The 18,924-nt window shown below is 46.4% G+C and overlaps 2 protein-coding genes and 1 long non-coding RNA gene across 4 annotated transcripts in view; 1 reads left to right on the plus strand and 2 right to left on the minus strand.

Annotated features, from left to right (window-relative positions):
* Nucleotides 1-8,212, minus strand: part of LOC310885463 — a 35,071-nt gene extending 26,859 nt beyond the window's left edge. For both annotated transcript variants that reach the window (XR_014574818.1, XR_014574819.1), the window contains exon 1: nt 3,378-8,212. This is a non-coding gene — a long non-coding RNA (uncharacterized lncRNA). The remainder of the gene's footprint in view (nt 1-3,377) is intronic.
* LOC310885452 (acid-sensing ion channel 2) overlaps nt 1-18,924 on the minus strand; it is a 504,402-nt gene that overhangs the window by 150,635 nt on the left and 334,843 nt on the right. The gene's annotated exons all lie outside the window — the stretch shown is intronic.
* LOC310885454 (uncharacterized protein) overlaps nt 1-18,924 on the plus strand; it is a 369,789-nt gene that overhangs the window by 107,197 nt on the left and 243,668 nt on the right. The window lies entirely within an intron of this gene.

Here is an 18,924-nt window from a genome sequence, read left to right on the forward strand (position 1 = left end):
TTCACAACCTATTCAAGTACAGTGCTATGGACCAGCAAATGGTCATGGATTCACGCACTGAATCCAGGCTAACAGTCACCCTGGATCTTCAGTACAGCCTCCCATATCATTCAGGTTTGGGAATGTTTTCCAATATTCAGTCCACCAATCTGTAAATATGAAGATGAAGTTTCTTGCAAAAGCTGACTATCTGGAAAGCTATTCAGCTAAGATTTATGAATCATATGCATAGCCATCAGGATTGTCTTGGAAATGATTTACTAAACAGAAATGGGGCTGAGTTCATAATGGATGTAACTCAAAACAGAATTTTGACTGGTGCTATATATTTCATCCACTGGACATAAAAGGCATTTGCTGTAATGAAGAGAAAATATAAATGTTAAATATACTTTTTTCTTTTTTCCCCACATGCATTTGTGCTTAAGAATTCTTCTCAGCTGCTGGGACTGAGATTGATAACAGCCTTGCTGACAGCTTCACTAACACCAACTGAGTCTTGGGCAAATTTGCTTTGGAGTACGCTCATCTTGAACAAATATAGTTTTGGGTCCATTAAAACTGTCTGTGATTTTGGGTTCAAAGCCTTCAGCGATTTCAGAAACTCCAGGACTTTTGGGAAAATTGATTGTGCTGGTTCACAGCTCCTAAACCACTGACTGCTTGGAGCAGGCAGGGGATAACCAGGAAAAGGATTTTACCCTGCTGGTGGCCAGTGCTGGAGACAATCCTGAGACTGCATAGCTGGTCCTACAGTTTATTCCCTAGGTTGAAGAGACTAGACTTCGCCTGTGCAGAAACCAAATTCTAAAAAAATGCTGGTGGCATCTTGGTCTTACTCCCTTCCCCAGCCCAAGCGCCCCACTACTCAAACACAACCCCACCCTCAAGACCCGGTTCTAGCAAAAGCTTAGATTGCAAGATATTGCCATCCTGTACCAGCTGAAAGCCTTCACTTAGGTTGTCCCGCCCGTTGCCACTGATGTGCTGACTCCTTCCAGAGTACGGTCTCTCAGCTGTGCCTCCTAGTGGCCAGCAACCCCTTTTCTCTTCTTTCCCTGTGCCACTCTTACATCCTTGTGGCCATAGCAGAAACCACCCCACTGTTGTGGTTTTAAATATTTTGTCAGAGAAGACGCTTTTTTTTTTTTTTGTAGTAAGCTCCACATTTATGACAGTCTCAGCCTCCTGGGGAATATGAAAAGGAATCCAGTGCCTTTGATGCTGTGGACACAGCTGTATTATTTATCACTTTGGTACCAACAGGACTGTACCAGGATCACTACCTGCTGCATAAGTGATGCCTGAAACAGCCATGCACTCACAGGGGAAGCCTGCCTAGAAAACCCTGACCCAGCTGACATTTGATGTTATTTCACAAAAGGAAACAATGCTTTCTACATGCCACGCACATTATCACATCTCCAGGTTTGGCCCCCAACCTCTGAAATCAAAAAAGAAGGCAGTTCAGAATGACAATGAGATACTAATTAGCTAATAACCTCCAATCACCAAAGGAAAGCAAATATGAGTAGCTGTCATTAAGTCGGTTTTGAAAGCCCTTCTTTAGTGTATAAAGCACATTAAAAATGATTTCATGATCCATCATGCCGTACAGTTTCTATGGCATGAAAGAGGAATTATCGGCAATCATAAAACACACAATGACCATCATTTAGCCTTGTCGTTAACTGCAGCAGTAATTCGAACAGCAGCTGCAAATAAAGAACAACCTGCTTTTTATTTTTAGTCCCCAGTGGTTTGCTTTGTCCAGCCAGCGGCACCACATTTCACAGCAACCTTCTTTGACAGGTGAACAGGTCTCCCTCCTCCCAAGGGCTGCCTTTCCAGCCCTTGCTGGGACAGCTGTGGAGTGCCCCAAGGCTGTTGGGCTCTGCCCACAGCCTGCTGCCCATCCATACAAGCAGAGAGCTGCACCACTGGATCAAACATAAACATTCACAAATCCCTTCTGCTGAGGGACAGGCGGCTTCTTCCTTGCAAGGGAAGGAATCAGCGTCCTTCAGTTTAGCCTCATTCTGTCTCCAGCCTTTCTCAGTGCTGTTCCTGCCAGACAGCTACAACACAGGTTACCCGAGCCAGTTTGCATCCAAGCTCACAAAGCAATTGATAGCACGTCAAGCTTTGGAGCCTACTGTTTTTGATAACACAGCACAAAGAACAGTCAATGAAAGCATTTCAGTTTGAACAGTGAATACAAAAAAAAAATCCCCAGTGCAATGGGCAATAAACGAAGGATAAACAAGGAAGAAAGAAGAAAAAAAGAAAGGTCAATGTTCCTGCAGAAAGCCTTCAGGTGACACAGGTCCCCTCTGCTTTCTGACACCAGCTGTAAGCTGATATTCTGGAGGCTCCAAGCAGCATGAGAAGAGCCTTCTATAAAGGGTGGTCAGCTTAAATGCACAAAAGCTTCCACTGAACCAGGACAGGAGCAAACAAAAGCCAGAGAGCAGCCCTGCTCTCTGCTGACAGCCAAGCACCCAAAACCAAACAAGCTGGGGGCTCTGACAGCTGCTTTTGCAGCTGAAGCAAGTTACAAATCCATCCTAGTGACTCAAGTGTCTGGTCCTGAGAGACTTTATTCTTCCTGCAGCACAAGCAAAGGGCTACCACTGATTGTTGGTAGAGCTGTTGGCTCTCTTAGATTGCTCAATGGTAAATGTTGCTCAGCTCTCAGCAGGGGCACAGCCCTAGTGACCCTGCAGATGAGCTGCAGGAGCCATGCCCAGCTCTGGCAGCAGGGCTGTAAGCCATATCTACAACCCCATCCCAGCACAGCTGAGGGCAGCTCTCCTGTGTGCTTATACTGGGATGGAAAGGCTGGTTCCCACAGCCATACTGGTTGCAGTCACAAAACTCTTTTTCCATCTCTAGGGTTACCCTAGATCAGAGAATCCCTAGAAAGCCAGCTGGGATGGATTACAGGTGCTTGGCAAAAGTCCTTGCTCAAACAGTCACCTTCCAGAGGTTGATTTAGTGATAAATCTTGAATTAGAAATAAATGCTCATCAGCATTAGCTCATGGAAAAACCCATGCGCTGGCCCAGCCAATCCTCCAATAAAGTTATGCAGCTGATAGACCAGAGAGTAGTACTGCAAATATCTCAAGGTCAGAAATGCTCTTCTGCAGCCTTATTTTCTTTTATTGGGTCTTTTGCCCCTATTAAAACGTACTAGAAGGCTTTTAGGAAGGAACTAGCAAAATTTTAAGTTCAGTTCTTTTCTATTACTGCACCTCTAATGACTACTCTGGAGTTATCACTAAGTAGGAAGCAGGTTACCCTCCTGCTCCCTTACAAACAAGATAAACCCCAAAGCCATCATTATGCAAATAAAAGAAGAAAAGAGTAATTTACCTGTGTTAAAGAGAGGGCAGTCTTACAACGTGAATCTTAGAGGATGAGTCAGGAGCTGGAGAGGCAGCACCTTGCATTGCATTGCTGACAAACAGCCCTGGGCTGCTTTGGGTCCCGTTAAATAGGGAGGGACTGCAGCTGGGGGGCAATCATGGGCTGTGGCTCAGGTGCTGGCTCTGTCTGGCAGAGGAGGAGGCAGATCTGTAGCACATGAGTTAGTTACCTCTCCGAGAAGGCACTTGGGTTGGGCAGGGCTTCCCGTTGCACCACCATGGAAGAAACTTGTCTTTTGGGTCTTGCAGTTGCAAAATTAAGGCGTTTCCACAGATCAGTTCACAGGTCTGCGTAAATGCTTCTCTACATCACCCTCCTTTTCTCTGCAGGCCCCCAAGTACAAGGAAATTCCCCATCCCAGCCAAAGCACCATTTCTCTGCATTAACCATTTAGATAAATTCTTCAGCACAGAGCCTACCATTGCCCCACATGGAGCTGCTAAGGGTGAATTTTCACGGGATTGCAGAATGGTTTAGGTTGGAAGGGCCCTCTGGAGGTCATTGTTTCGGGTCCTGGGAACATGCAGAGCCTGCGGGGATGCTTGAAACAAAACCTCTGCTAATGAACAGTGGTTTGTATTTCTAGCAGAGTATTCTGTGGCAGGAGAGGACAACTGCAGCTGAACAGGTCCCACGAGTGGAAGGGGCTGGGTACCAGGCTGCAGAGGTGACGATAAGCACGAAGCAGAGGCTGGAAAGGGGATTCACTTCCATGGCAGTCTCAAGCCCATGCGAGAGATGCTGCCCAAGCACTTCAGCTGCAATAAAGAGGAAAGGAGTGAGGTTGGCACCCACTCTGGTATCTGCTAGGGGCACTGCCCTGGGTCTTCTTATTTGCCTTTTGAGCTGTTTCTGGAGGACATATTTCCCTTTCCAAATGTTAAAAAACAGACTTTCAAAGATGTTCTGGCTCCACAGTGACTTTGAAGAGCTGGCCCAAAGCCTTCGTTCAGGGGATACCAGAGGCAAGAAAGGAAAACATGTTCTTTCTGCAAGGAAAAAAAAATCACCTTATGTTTGCTCCACTCCTCTGGGCAAATGAACTGCTGGCTCCTGGAGGGGAAGCGTGGAAGAGGCAGGGCTGGGCTGGGCACCAGGGGTGGGGAGGGAGGAGCGAGCTGTCAGGGCAAGGTTGCAGATCCAATGGTGCTGGCAGCACACCCCCAGCCCAGCTCTGACACATGAAAGAGGATTTTATCCAACTGGAACACATTGCCTGCAGCCTTGGTGCAGATCACACGGATTAATGGCTTGAAATTAAACCTCTGCTTATGCAAAAGAGCAGCGTGAGTTTCCAGCGGAACATTTCTCTCCTGGCAGGAGAAAACAACTGCCATGTGGCATTTGCACAGGGCACTGCCGGTGGGCAGGCATCCACAGAAGAGCAGCTAAATCATTCATTTCCCAGCTGCAGTAATATTTCTCCCCACTGCCTGCTATAGCTGACCTCCTCCAACTCCCACTAGGACAGCTGAAACTCAATAAAGAAGAACAAACCACAAAGTGCCTACTTCATGCTGTCACCTGGATGCCAGATCAGCTCATGATTAGAAATGGGGAATCTTCAAAGACTGGTTCTAGATACCAAGATGCTTAAGCTTCTCCTCTTTCTGCCGCTCTCTGAGATGCTCATGCCTCCTGGAGCAGCACGGGGACAGAAGGATTGCTTTATATGACATACGGCAATGATCTGTCTTGAGCTGGAGAAACACAGGTGTGTCTTCCTGCTTGCACATCTGCCAGCTTCTTTCCCCTGGCATCTAAAGCAAAAGGTGCCTACAGCTCTGACTACATCAAAGGTTGGAAGGGTGACAGCTCAGCAAGCTCTGCACAAATGGCTCAGGGGTGCTTTTCTGCCATGGCTCCATTTCCAGGGGACAGAGTGCTTGCAGCAGCAACTCCCATCTGCACCAAACCTCGCCCTGTCCCAGCCCACAGCAACCATGAGCCAGGGAGAAGGGCCAGGTGAGATTTGTGTTTCCGAGCCCAGAGAGATTCTGGGTGAAGGTCCTACCAGGAAATATATTTTCATCTTTACTGGATTGCAAAAGAGTCCACAGGAACCAAAGACTCTTGCAAAACTCTTCTCAGCTATTCTGTGGTAAGAACAGAGGGCGAGGAATAGCAGAGAGAGGAGAAGGTGCTAACCCACCCCAACTGAGGCTGCTGCATGGACCTTTCCAGGTACTACTTATCCCAGAGGGGCTGCCCCCACCACCAGAAAAATCTTACGATGCTTCTTAGCTCACCTGAAGTAGTCCAAAAGCTCAGCAATGTGCACGCACTGCCACGCAGAGGCCCAAGTACTGGCAGCAGGAGCTCAATTTCTCTTTCACTTGCATTAAGACGAAAATCCCTCCCCACAAGCCCATGGTGGGGAGCTAGACTCAGCCCCTCCTGCCATGTCCAGGCCACAGACCAAGCCTGGCTGGGCTATATAAAAAAACTTGCAGGGTACTTAGGAACTACTTTCAGTTAATAAATTATGAGGGGGGAGTGCCTGTGACCAGCACTCACTGCAGAACAAACCAGAAGTTTGTTGTTCAGAAGCTGGATCCCAAAGGCAAAAAGCAACGATGGGCTGTAGATATTGGGAGGAAATGTCTAATAAGGAAGAACAAGCATTATCATTTGGACGCAGTTAAAAGTGTTCTAACAGATTTTCCCAAAACATGATTTTTGCACAAGGCTGACAGATTTTCTTTTCTTGTCAGCCACAGGAACAACAAAGCTGCACAAGAAAGAGGAGCCTGCAGCTCCATGACCTGCAGATGTGACTCCCCTCTGGCTCACACCAGTGACAACCAGCAGTAGCTCTGCTTTTTCCGGCTCAGGGATTATGCTAGTGGGTTATTTTTGCCTTTTAATGGAAGAAGAAGATCTGTATTTCTGCCTAACAGCTTACACTTTCTGTTAGCTGTACCATCCTAGGTGCCTGTCCAGGAGAGCACCACGTGGCCAGTGCAGCTCTGCCAGCACCAGTGCGGGTTCCCCGTTCCCTCCTCCTTTCCACTGGCTGGGATGCAGTCAGCTGCAATTTTGTTATGATTACTTTAATTTTGCTTTCATCGAAAACAGATGAAAACCCTTCCCCTGAGGCTGTTGGCAAGGACAGAAATGGGAAATGCAGATGAGTGGTATCTCCTAATAATTACACAGCATTTCCCAGCTAGTGGCTCCCAGTTGCACCACGGAGCTGCGCCGCCAACCAGATTAGTGCTCGGGATGATGCCTGGGCTGGGCAGCTGCCATTTGATGCCTGGCTTTCTCCTCTCTGCTTGCAGTGGTTTGTTTGGGTGTTTTGATTATTCATTGGGTTTGAACAGCAGGGATGAGCTGGGGTTTTTCATTTGTTTGTGCTGGGGGGGGGTTCTTTTTTTTTTTTTTTCAGATTTCATCTCCGGGACTTAGTGTTTTCTCAAATGACAGGTCTCTTGCACATCAAAAGAGATTTTTGATGTAAAAAATCTCCACTCCACCACTGAGAATTTATATCCACTCAATCTAGTGACTCAATACAGTCAGACCAAGGAGGTCATCCTAAATATTTGTGTCACCTTTTCTTCTTTCCGAGTGCTGGCGAATGAAATAGCAATCAAATATTTAATTTAAAACCCAGAGATCTAACACAGGTGCCTCTGGTTTACCAGGGGCTTTCAAAACCCTTCTAAATAAACTCCCAGACATTTTTTTATTTTTTATTCCCCCCCCCCCTTTTTTTTTTCCACTTGTATTTGGAAAAACACAGGCACATGCAGTCCTTCTACCACTGGCATTTCTCAAGCTGTTTCTGACTGTTTACTCTCCCTATAAAGTTTCTTCGCAATGAGGACATTATAAAACCTCCCTCTATCACCTCCTCCTCTTCCTTAGCTTCTCCTCTTCCTTTTCTCCTCCCCTCATTCCACCTTCTCTTCACTTGCAGATGCCTCTGAACAAACCATTTATCATGTGCTTAGCAGCGCTGGACTGTTAAAACCCGGATCTGGTATTAGTGCTGTGGAAAGGGAGAGCTTTCATCGCTGCTCCAGAACGGGTTTTTAGGGATAATTGATGGGAGGCCACAGACGCTTGTTGACAGTGCAGAGAGATGAAGCAGTCACTGTGCAGGGGAAGCCTGGCCAGTGCATCCGCCCTGCTTCAGTGGCCAATCTCTAAAGGCAAAAATTGATGCTTATAAATACATAATTTTTCTCCAAATCATTATGCACTTCCTTGCTGCGGTGTGGTCTGCATGCAGGGCCTGATCCAACACCCATGAAGCCCACGAGAGTTGTTTGTGCCAATCTGGCACAGGTGCACAGACCACTTAGAGTCAGAATTACTGAAGAGTGTAGGTCGCTGGGGAGGAGCTCGGTGAAATTTAGACCTTCAAATACAAAACTGCCTTCCGAAATGCCAGGTGTTCATCTTAATCCTCACTGTGCTGGCCCATGGCATTCCCTGGGTATCCAATGTTGTACCTCTGTGCTCCCAACCTTAGTTTTGTTGCAGTTTAACCCAGCTGGCAGCCAAGCACCACACAGCCGTTCACTCATCCTCCCCAAACCCTCTCTGGGATGGGGGAAAGAATCAGAAAAAAATGAAAGCCTGTGGGTTGAGATAAAGACAGTTTCTTAGGACGGAAAAGAAAGGAAAATAATAATAATAATAATAATAATAATAATAATAATAATAATAATAATAATAATAGTGTGTACACAGCAAGTGATGCACAATGCAATTGCTCACCACCCGCTGACCGATGCCCAGCCTACCCCCGAGCAGCCGGTCCCCCCACCCTGGCCAGCCCCCCCCCCCCCATTGATTGTTCACATCAAGTCCCATGGTATGGAATACCCCTTTGGCCAGTTTGGGTCAGCTGTCCTGGGTCTGTCCCCTCCCAGCTCCTGCTGCACCCCCAGCCTGCCCGCTGGCAGGACAGAGCGAGAAGCTGAAAAGTCCTTGGCTTGGTGTAAGCACTGCTCTGCAACAATTAAAACATCAGTGTGGTATCAACATTATTCTCATCCTAAATCCAAAACACAGCACCATACCAGCTACTAGGAGGAAAATTAACTCTATCCTAGCCAAAACCAGGACAAGGTTCAAGCTCACTTCAGCTCCTCCTTAGTCTAGGTAGGAAAACAAAGCTGGAGGGACAGTTGCCTTCTTTTTTCAGGGTCCCCTACTGCCACGAACACCTGAAGAACCAAATCTAAAACCATCTCCTGTTTGGTGGAAGTCATACTGTATTTCCTACCATCACCAGCAGGGCAGAGGATGTTTTTCCCACCTGCCCTTTTGCCGAAGGCATGCCACTGTGCAGAAATGCCTTCAACATGATCACACCGGAGGAAGACTGAGCAGAAGAAGCAGGGCTCTCGTGCTGTGTGACTGGGGCATGCAGGAGAGCAACCCTGTTCCACTAAGTGTATGTTGGCTTTGCTGCTGTTGCTCATTTAAAGTCACATCAAAACCCAAATAAATAAATTAAAAAAACAGGTACAAATGAAGACTTTCAAGAGCCAGAGCAGATTTGAAGGGAAGCTGGATCATAAAAGCTCTGCAGTATTTGGTGCATGACTTATCTCTGTGTGTGGGGGTCACTGAGGACTTACAGAAGAGAAGGGACCTGGTAGAAGTTCAATAAATGAAGGAGACAAAGTCAGACTCTACTATCCATTCTTGTCCTCTGATAAATATTGGCCTTGAATTTCTTGCTATACACTCTGCCAGAAAGAAGTTAATGATCCAAGATGTAAACATTTTATTCCTGTCTCCAAAGCTGAATGTAACTTTAACACTTGCCCACCAAGCTTCAGCAGCTGTCAAGAAAGCTTTTATGGGCTTCAAGGGCAAGATCCTGGACCTACTGAATCTCCAATGGGACTTTTGTCATTGCCTTGGGATATTTTGAGGTAAAAGGAAAGAGGAAACCCCCAAGTACAGAACGATAACTGTTATTAGACACTCTCACCACAGCAGATGCAGGCTGGCTGCAAGCAGGGACCCCGCAAGTTTGATGATGCCTGAGACACCCAACTTGCAGTTACATCAAGACACAGCATCCAAACTGGAGTAACTCATTTATCAGCCAGTACGGTTAATGGGGTCTTGTGCACTTCATAGCCTAAAGTAGATTCCTTCAGTTGGCCAGATGATTTGCACCCTAAACTCCCCTGGCTATAAAGGCAGCAGAGGGTGAGCAGCTGAAATAGCCTTATGCATCTCTAATGGAGGGATTTCAACATGAGATAAATCTGGCCCTTTATGTGGGAAGACAAAAAAATTAACCCCATGTTCAATAGTGAACTTATAACTACTTTAATTAGCCACACTTTATTTATTTATTTATTTATTTATTTTTCCTCTGTAATTAGATGCATCGCCTATGTGCCACTGAGCATGCCACCAACCACAAGGAGAAACATTCCCTGGGCTTGGCCAGAAGCCACAGCATTTAGTTTGGTGCCAAATTCTGAATGATGCTGTTGCTTTCACCTTTTCCGGGCTTTCGAGGATTTTCAGCACATTGGGGATTTCAGCAGCTTGCCTGCATACACATTATGGCCATCTTCCCTCCGTCTGCCGTTGTCTTCTCAGAAAAGTCTGAGAGCACAGAGGATGAAAAATGAGCAGCCAAGCCACTTAATTCAGTCCCAATCATCACTAATAAAAGAAAGTGGGGAAATGCATTTGTAAAATTTAAGCAACTGTTTGCTTAATGTCTCTGGTCATGTTCTGAAAGCATACGGTTGATTATTCTTACTAGGTGCAGGATTACTTTTGACCTGAAGGATTTCTTGCTTATTGTGCAACCTCTGTCTGAACCACTGCGTCCTTCTCTGCCCGTCTTATCTGGGTTCCTTTAAGAGAGGCAGCCCAAGTCATGATTGAGCAGCAATTTGTTTTTGTTTACTTGGCCAATTAAGGTCAAGTTAATGAAGCATCGGGTGGAAAATAGCAGCTCTTGTTATGTTGCCACAGCAGCAATTACAGTCCTCTTTAAAGAAGGTTAAGGAATTAATTGCAATGGTTCTTTAGATATATGAAATAAGCAGAGGCTCTATCTAAGCCTGTTTGAGGAACTCACTAACCCATCTGTTTTTGTGGGCAACATTTACTGACAGCAGAATAAGTTCATTCCTGATTCAGACCTTGCTGATGTTTGCGGGAGGATCCGTGCTGGCAAAGCAGCAGCCCTCAGAAAGACAAGTTTCACAGCACAGGTAAAGTGATGGACGTGCTTTGTTGAGCTGCTGGCCCTTGGCTGCCCAAATCTCAACCAGGTCGATGGCCTGCTGACTAAGAAATGCCTCGAGAGCAAACTGAACCCTTTCACACCCAGAATGATCAAGTCCTTCAGTGACGTTCAACTGCCCACCCAGAGCAAATGCAGGTAGAGCAACCTGGAGAGCTCAGCTCCATCCTCTCTCTAACCTCCTCTGGAGATCCAGGCTACTTCAGCAACCCCACTGGTGTTAAAGCAGCGCAGCCTGGACCCTCCCCACTTACAAGTGCATTTGAACTGGTGCAGGTGGCTGGTGGCAGAGGTGCAGCCATGCCTGGCCAACAGCTGCTACCCTGCGGCTGCCAACAAGCACAGACTGCTCTTGTTTCACTGCCTGAACGAAATGCGCTGTTACGTTGGAAGCTGAGCTAAGAGTTCATGCCACGGACTTCCCAGTGAAGCAAACTTATGAGATCTTTTTAATTACTGAAAAAAAATGGTACATCCTGGTAACCCAAGAAATAGAAAAGGAAGAGAAAAGGCACCCTTTGCAGAGGTAGAAGTAACTGAGGTGCTAGGCCAAAGAACATGGGTGGGATCCTGGCATGCTGGGTTGTGATGCCTTGAGGAAGGAGACTGGCTGTGCCATGGGGGGTTTCCTACAAGCTGGTGAAAGCACAAGAATTATGTGGGGCAAGTTTATCCTTGGCCCATCAGACTTACCCACACATCTGCTGATGCAGTGCTTGCTGAGCTTCTCTAGCCTGGTGAGTTTTTGCAACCAGCAATGAAAAGTCTTTAGGAGAATCCCCCAAAATGCTGAGTGAGACAGTGAGAGGATTAAGCCATTGCATTTCAAACATTAGAAGTGCATTGCCCAACCTGGACAATTTGCAAAACTCTTTGTAGTGATTGGCACCAGAAAATGTTAGCCTGCAGGTAGCTTTAGAAAGATGAAGAAGCTATACTGTCAGCCAAAAATGATGTTTTTCTTTTTCCATCAGAAAAGCCCCACCACAGTGGTTTCCCAGGGTCACTTAAAGCAAGCCGGACATTTTCCTCCCAGAAAACTTGACAGAAGTGACCTGGTTTGATTTCGGATTGCTTTACTCCAGATGAATCCAACACAAGAAAGATGGAAAGGGTGCTTCTACGTAGAAAACACAGAGGATTTACCAAGCAGGCTTTTAAAAAGTATTTTTAGGTAGATGCCCCAAACTGCTAAATCGCACGCTGCTTAATAAAAACCAGCATTGTTGCTAGTGCTGAGCCGCAAGCCAAAGCCCTTGAACTTCCTGCCCGAGCCACCGCAGCTACAGAGGTGAGGTTGTCCCTTGGCTCACTGCAGCAGCCTGCTACAGGCTCGAGGACCATTACCAAGTCCCCAGCTACCGGCCCCTCTGCCCGCTGGGCAGCGCAAGCAGGGAAGCGGAGGCAGCCTGTACTTCCCCCCATCACACGATCAGCATTTCAAACAAGACAGGCTCACCAAAGCAAACGAGCAAATGAAGAGCCATTGGCTCCAGCGACTTCATCCAAGCCCCCCCTGTACCTATTCCGGAAGACGGTCATTAATTTTATCATCGTCTGCTATTTTTCCTCACGTTCTCTGACTCAGAGCACAAACGAGCCTGCCCTGGGCAGTGACGGAGGCTGCTGCCTGCAGGATTCTCTTGAAGAAAGAAAGAAAGAAAGAAAGAAAGAAAGAAAGAAAGAAAGAAAGAAAGAAAGAAAGAAAGAAAGAAAGAAAGAAAGAAAGAAAGAAAGGAGTTTGAAATAGAGGAGATATTTTTGAATAAGCACAGACAATGTTCTCCCCTGTTTCCTCCTGCCACTCAGTACTTTATAAATGTGCTTCCTCTGCCGAATGGATGGTGAAAGCAGAACAAACCCTGCTGAAACTAATGGCCTGTGTGTTTTACTTTTATCTGACAGGTTTTGTTTTTCAGACAGGGATGGAAAGCAATTTATTTTCACATTAAATAGATAAAAAGCTACATCCTGTACATCTACACTACATCTATATAATAGATAAATAGTGTACATGTACACTACATCTACATAATAGATAAAAAGATACATCACTGATTCAGGATCAAATGCTGTGAAAAGGAAGAGGTGCACAGTGTGGCCACAGAGATGAACTTTGTCATTTCTTACGCCCACTCCATTTGCTGCTGATCTGACTTTGCAATGTGTTAAACATCCCTAGGAATGTCCGCAGTAACCTTCATGCCCTAAGCTGTATCACTCATCTGAGACAGGGACTAACACTTGCATGCCACAGAGGTGAATCCCTGCTTTCAGCATTCCTCTGCTCTCCCCAGGGAATAAATCTTGTGGGTAATTCTCATAATCATTAAATTCTGCTGGAAAATATTATGTAAATAAAATTTCCACATGCTTCACAAAGCATTGATTTATGCTGATGAATTTCTTGGGGAGTGTAATATTTGTTAAACCGAATCTACATTTTTTGTTTCTGTTGATCATTTTCATTCTGATACCAAAGGAAAACCTTCCTGAGGATGGAAACTCAGGAGTTTAGGCCAGCTCCATGTGCAGATCCTGCTTCTTACTCTGAATCCCCTTTTCCCACAAAAGTGTCCCTCAGCAGCCAGCCTCTCCATCTCCCCAGCCTGACTTCTCTGGCTCCAGCCTGAATCACTCCTGGACCACGGCCTGATCCCAGAGCTGCAGGGGAACTGCGTCCCTCTGGCATGCATGGAAGCCTCGCAGATGCTGGGGCTCTGGACTGGTAGAGATCAGGACTTGGGAGCTTATACAGGGGGCTCAGATCCCCCCAGGGGCATGGCAGGACTGAGAGAGAAGGGGGTGATGCATGGCAGAGGAACGTGGGGAACAGTCTTGTAATTCCAGTTTCAGAGAGCACTATTTATAAATCAGTCCCTGAGCTGCGAATGCAGCAGATGTGGAGGGGCTAAATCTCTCCTTAGCCCTGTGCTGAGCCCTGAGGTGGAGTTCGAGGCCTTGAGCCAGGAGCAAGAGGGTTGGCTGGTGCTCTAAGCTCTGCACTGTGTGCAGCAAATGGGTACCTGGGACTTGGATACTTCATCCCAAAGTATCCATCTCCTAGGCCCCTCCAGGAAGGAGCCCAGAGCACCAAGTGCTTCCGCTGTCCCAGAGCTCTCACCTTTTTACCATTGCAAATCCCATTGCTCCAAGGTGGCACCTGCATCTGCGCTCCCTCAGCACCCCCGAGAGCCTCCGTCAGTTTGAAACGTGCTGGATGTCTCCTTCCAGAGTGCTCTGAGCATCCCTGAAATGAGACGTCTCTCCTGCTGGATTTTATTTCTCTGTCAGAAATCGATCCCCTTTCTCCTCGCCCTCACTGTTCCTAACAGAGCTTGAAATTGGTGTATGCCTTCCCCTCCCCGCTCCGCAGCAACCACAACTGAATCTCCCGCAGTTCTTCAGGGTGGCCAGCACAGGACTCTCCGTGCTCTGGGTTCTCTGTTACCTAGGGAAGTGTCCAGCTCCCGGTGACACCTCACCCTGCCCGACAATGACACAGCCCCAGGTCTCTTCTATGGCCTCAAGGTGCTCCTGTCTAGATGGAGAAATGTCTTCAGATGCTGCCAAGAAGAGTCCAGGTGTGCAGCAAAGCCACCCGCGCACCAAGGGACATGCGCTGGCCCTGGGCTTTTGTTGAGCACCCAGCTGAGTGGGGACCCAGGGGTGAGTTACGCAAATTGCAGAAGAGTAAAAGGCAGAGATGTAAGGAGAATATTTGAGTAGAACTCCCCTGGAGCTGCTGGAACAGATCAGAATAATACCACAAAATGCAATTTTCCCAGCAGGAATGACTCCCTGCACAGTCCACAGGAGCATTTGTGTGCCAAAACACACCCTGGTGCATAGTTCACGGTGCAGCAGTCTGAGAGAAAGCAGTAGTGTCTTTCTGGAATATACCGGCTTCTTTTGGCCTTTCAAAAACAAAAAAGATCTAGTAAGAGGGGAGGAAAAAAAAAATGATTTATTTTCTTTAGGAATCGTTTCACACTGCCTTTCAGCACTTCACAGTGACCATCTCCCAGTTCTGTAAGCGGGGTGTCAGGGCACGTGGGAGGTGCAGCCAGAGGCAGGGCTGCAGTGGCGTGGGAGCTGGTGAAAAGAATATGAATGCATTTTCTATTCTATTCTATTCTATTCTATTCTATTCTATTCTATTCTATTCTATTCTATTCTATTCTATTCTATTCTATTCTATTCTATTCTATTCTATTCTATTCTATTCTATCCTATCCTATCCTATCCTATCCTATCCTATCCTATCCTATCCTATCCTATCCTATTCATTTCTACTCCATTCTAGAATTTCTATTCAAAAGGAACAGAAAGAGGAAACAACCCGGTCTAACTCCTGTGTGAAACAGCAGCTTGTTAAGTACACTCGGACTGGTGAGGTTCAACATTTCAGTTCAGGGTTTGGTGTCCCAGGACTCCCACTGCTTTCTGCAGCCCGGGGAGCAGGGGCTGGGTGGGGCAGGGAGCATCCTTCCCTTCCTCCTTCAGCCCTGGAGCTTGTCTTACCTTCCTGCCATACTCCCATGCCTCTTGCAGGGGCACTGGTCACAGACTTAAGATAGACGGGCCCTTTTGTACTTCTCTGTTTCATTTTTTCCCTTGCAATTCATTTCCCTTCACTAGGCTGCAGCCAAGAATTTAACACGTTGACATTTTTCTGTTTGTTTGAGTTTACTGTTCCAATCTGTTTGCATTTCTTATTGAACATAATGGCATGAGATATTAGGAGTTAATCAGACCTAGGTCCCCCCAAAATCTGCTGAAATGCTCCAGTGAGTTAGGTGCGTTTGAAGTATGGATTTGAAAGGACCATGCCAAGCCATTTGCTTGAAACGTGTTTGTGATGCTGAGTTTACTTCAAAGCAGGCATGTCTGAAATTGCTGGATGCACTCAGCAGGGGACATGTGAAGCCAGTGGGGAACTGATGATCAACAGAGCCTACCACCGAAGTATCAGTGGCGTAGGTGGGCAGGTTCAGACGTCTTCATCAAAATACAGAGCAGACGTAAGGGCGTAAAAGTGAGCTTTGAGGCAGTGGGGAACTGAGAAGAGGGGAGAGGTTATAACTGTGACTGCATCATGTTACCTGGGATGTGTAACACACTGTATGATCTTAACTTGGAAGATGTATGGAAAAGCAGCAAAATCATTAAAATTTCTCCCCCCATCCCTCATGTTAGTCCAAATGTGAAAAACCACCGACTTTCACAATGTCCTCTGAAGTAAGCAGCTTCCACTAGGAGACAGCCTGCCACTTGGAGACTTCAAGTGATGTGCATCACCCCCACACCAATTTGCTTTATCTAAAAATGACTGTTTGCTTTATATACTTCTAAGGCAGACCTTTCTCTTGGCTTCAAGATGTATGCTACAGCAGCAAGTTGAAAAGCAAGCATTCACAAACTCATCACTTCCTCAAACAGACAGACAGTAGCTGGATAGCTGGAGATGGCCAAAAAGCAGACTCGTAAGAAATTCCTTTTTTTTCCCCCCTTTTTGCTTATTGATTTTGGTCCAAATTGAACTGAAACCAATACTTTTTTTTTTTTTTTTTTGAATATAGCACCAAGTAAAACCTCCCACAGTTTTGCAGCTGTTCCCGTGGAACCACTGTCCCCATTGGCCTCACTGTGGACGGAAGTGGGGAAGGCAGTGAACAGCACTGACATGTGGCTAGGGCAGAGCTCCCCGAATCCCTGGCCCTGCCGCAGACCCACCTGGCTGGGGGCCACCAGCCTGCAGCTCCCTCTATTCCTGGCCCTCGAGCTAACCAGAAAGGAATTTCACAGAACCTGGCCTTGGGCTTGGCCAAATCAATTTGAAGCTCAGAAGTGGTAAGTGGGATAATTAGTGCTGTATGAAATGGGGCTTTTCATTAGGATGCTTGGTTTCGCTGGAGAGATTTTGACTGGCCCTACTGCAAGCCCTGACATGGACAGCTGTGATGAGACCAAGCTGGGCTTTTAAAAGCTGCTTAAAGTAGCTCATTACCAGAAATATTGGAGCGAGATCAGAAAAAGGGGAAGGAAAAAATAATGAAAGCATCAGTGGGAGTAAGTTAGGAGGGAAGATTAAAAGGGTAGAATACCATGGCTGAGCAACAAGTAGTGTGGAAAGGTGAGAAGAGGGACATCTCTGTGTGGGTTTGAAGGCTGCAAGTACTCAAGAAAAGATTTATTCGGGGTGGTGCAGCAGATGGAGGAGGAGACATGGGATGTCAGTTACAACAGGGCTGTCCTCGTTGACATTTGTCCTCTACAGGTCAAATGACAGCACATCCTCCAGTGAGAGACCATGATACTCGCTGACTTCTGCTGGGGTCTGGAGGATGTTCCAGATCTTGAGGGTATCTGGGAGGAAGAAGAACATGTAGAAATGAGGGGACAGAGGGTCAACCAACATGTGGCCCTAGAAAGAACGGACACTATCTCTCTGCCTCTGTCCAGATAGGAGAGCACCTGGGCAGAATTCACCCACCACTTGCACCCTGCCTGCTGCAGGAAACGCGGTCCCCATTTATCTTTTCTGGGCCTACATAAAGCAAGGCACCACTGCTTCCCACTTGTCCATAATCATTTCCTGCTATTTTCTAGTTAAATGTCAAGCTTGACTCTCAGTGTGATGGCAGTACGTGTCCCTCAGGTCACTTGCACATTAATGGAGTGAGAGGTGGCCAGCACAAGCGCCCCTTTAGGGCAGGAGTGCCGGAGAAGCCATATCCCCTGCTCATCCTCCCATCACTGCTGCAGCTCCTTTGCTCATTAAAGTGCAATAGATCCAAACACAAAGAGAGTGTGTGCATCATTAGAGCTAAATACATTTTCTTCTTTGGTTTTGTTTTCTAAGGGATATGTTTGGGGACTTGGATAATGAGGTGCTTGTTGGCAGGGCAGTTAGAAAGCTAAAGGCAATGAGGCAAAGAGATATAACATGAGAATGTACAAGCAACAACCTTGCTGTACAGGAACATAGCAATGTCCCCTCACACCTGTACACATAACGACTGGCACAGGAGGTCACAACAATCTGTTGTGCTTAACTGACTCCATTACCATGGTGTCCAAGCACCTCCCGATCCCTAATGTGCTCGCCCCGGGGCCTTGGGGTAGGGCAGTGCTATTAACCCCAGCTGAAGGAGAAACAGAGCTTTGTCCCAGGAGGGTCTCTGGAACAGCGGAACATCTTTCTGTCTTGACTGTGGCAAAAAATGGCTGTGAATTAAATAAAATCAAGGCAACTCCTCCTCCTGTGGTGTGGCAGGAGGGATTCAAGCAAGAGTAAATCAAATTGCTGTGGATTGTTTTGGTTTCAATTGCTTAACTTCTTCTGTCTAGTCTAAACAAACGAAAATAGTAGACCAGAAAGCCCCCAGTATAACTCCCAGAGAGTCTTCATTTACAAAATTAAATGATTAAATGCTTGGTCTGTGTCAGCATTTTTCTCCAAACAGATTTCAAGTCACACAAGGCTTCAGATCTGCCTTTCTTGGGTTTCACAAACCGGCATTTTTCAGTGTTGACCAAACCGAAAAAGGAAAGTTCATTGGAAAATTCCTGGTGGCCACAGCCTTCGTTTCCAGCCAGTGACTACTGAATGTGCCACAGCTCTGCAGGGAGTGTGTTGCAGTGCAAACTCAGAAGCCCTGGCACTTAAATGACTAAAGAAATGCTAAACATAGATAAAAATGCCTTAAACACTGCCTGTCTTTCCCTTTTCCTCCAATAATTTGCTTCATACTGGGGTGCTAGTAGATGCTTTTGGTCATTCATAGCTGAAACTCCAATTTGGAAAGATGGAAGCTGGTGCGTGACAACGGGGAGCAAAGTCAGCAGTTCCCGAGAGCTGAGGTTTACACCAGGTGCAAGTGGAAGTGTGCAGAACAAGCAGTGTTAACAAAAAATTGGATTGAGGCATCACACTGTAAAACTTAATCTCCCATATAGAGACTTAGTCTATCATAAAAGAAACAGTGCTGGAGGATGTAAGAAAACACGAGACCCTTGGGATGATTTAATGTCCTAAAGACATAAAGACATAAGCCACAGCAATGCAGAAATGAGCTCAGTAACACAGAGGCTATTACATTTCAATTGGTTATGTGTACTCTACATAAAACACAATCAAAACACTTGTTTTTAAAGGATGCAAATGCCTTTCTCAGGCTGAGCAGGAGCACTGTTACTGAAGTGGAATCTTAAATATCATTTTAGGCTTTAAACTTGAGTGATGCT

This window comes from Anser anser (genome assembly GCF_964211835.1).
Source record: "Anser anser genome assembly, chromosome: 23".
In the NCBI taxonomy this organism is placed as follows: Eukaryota; Metazoa; Chordata; class Aves; order Anseriformes; family Anatidae; genus Anser; species Anser anser.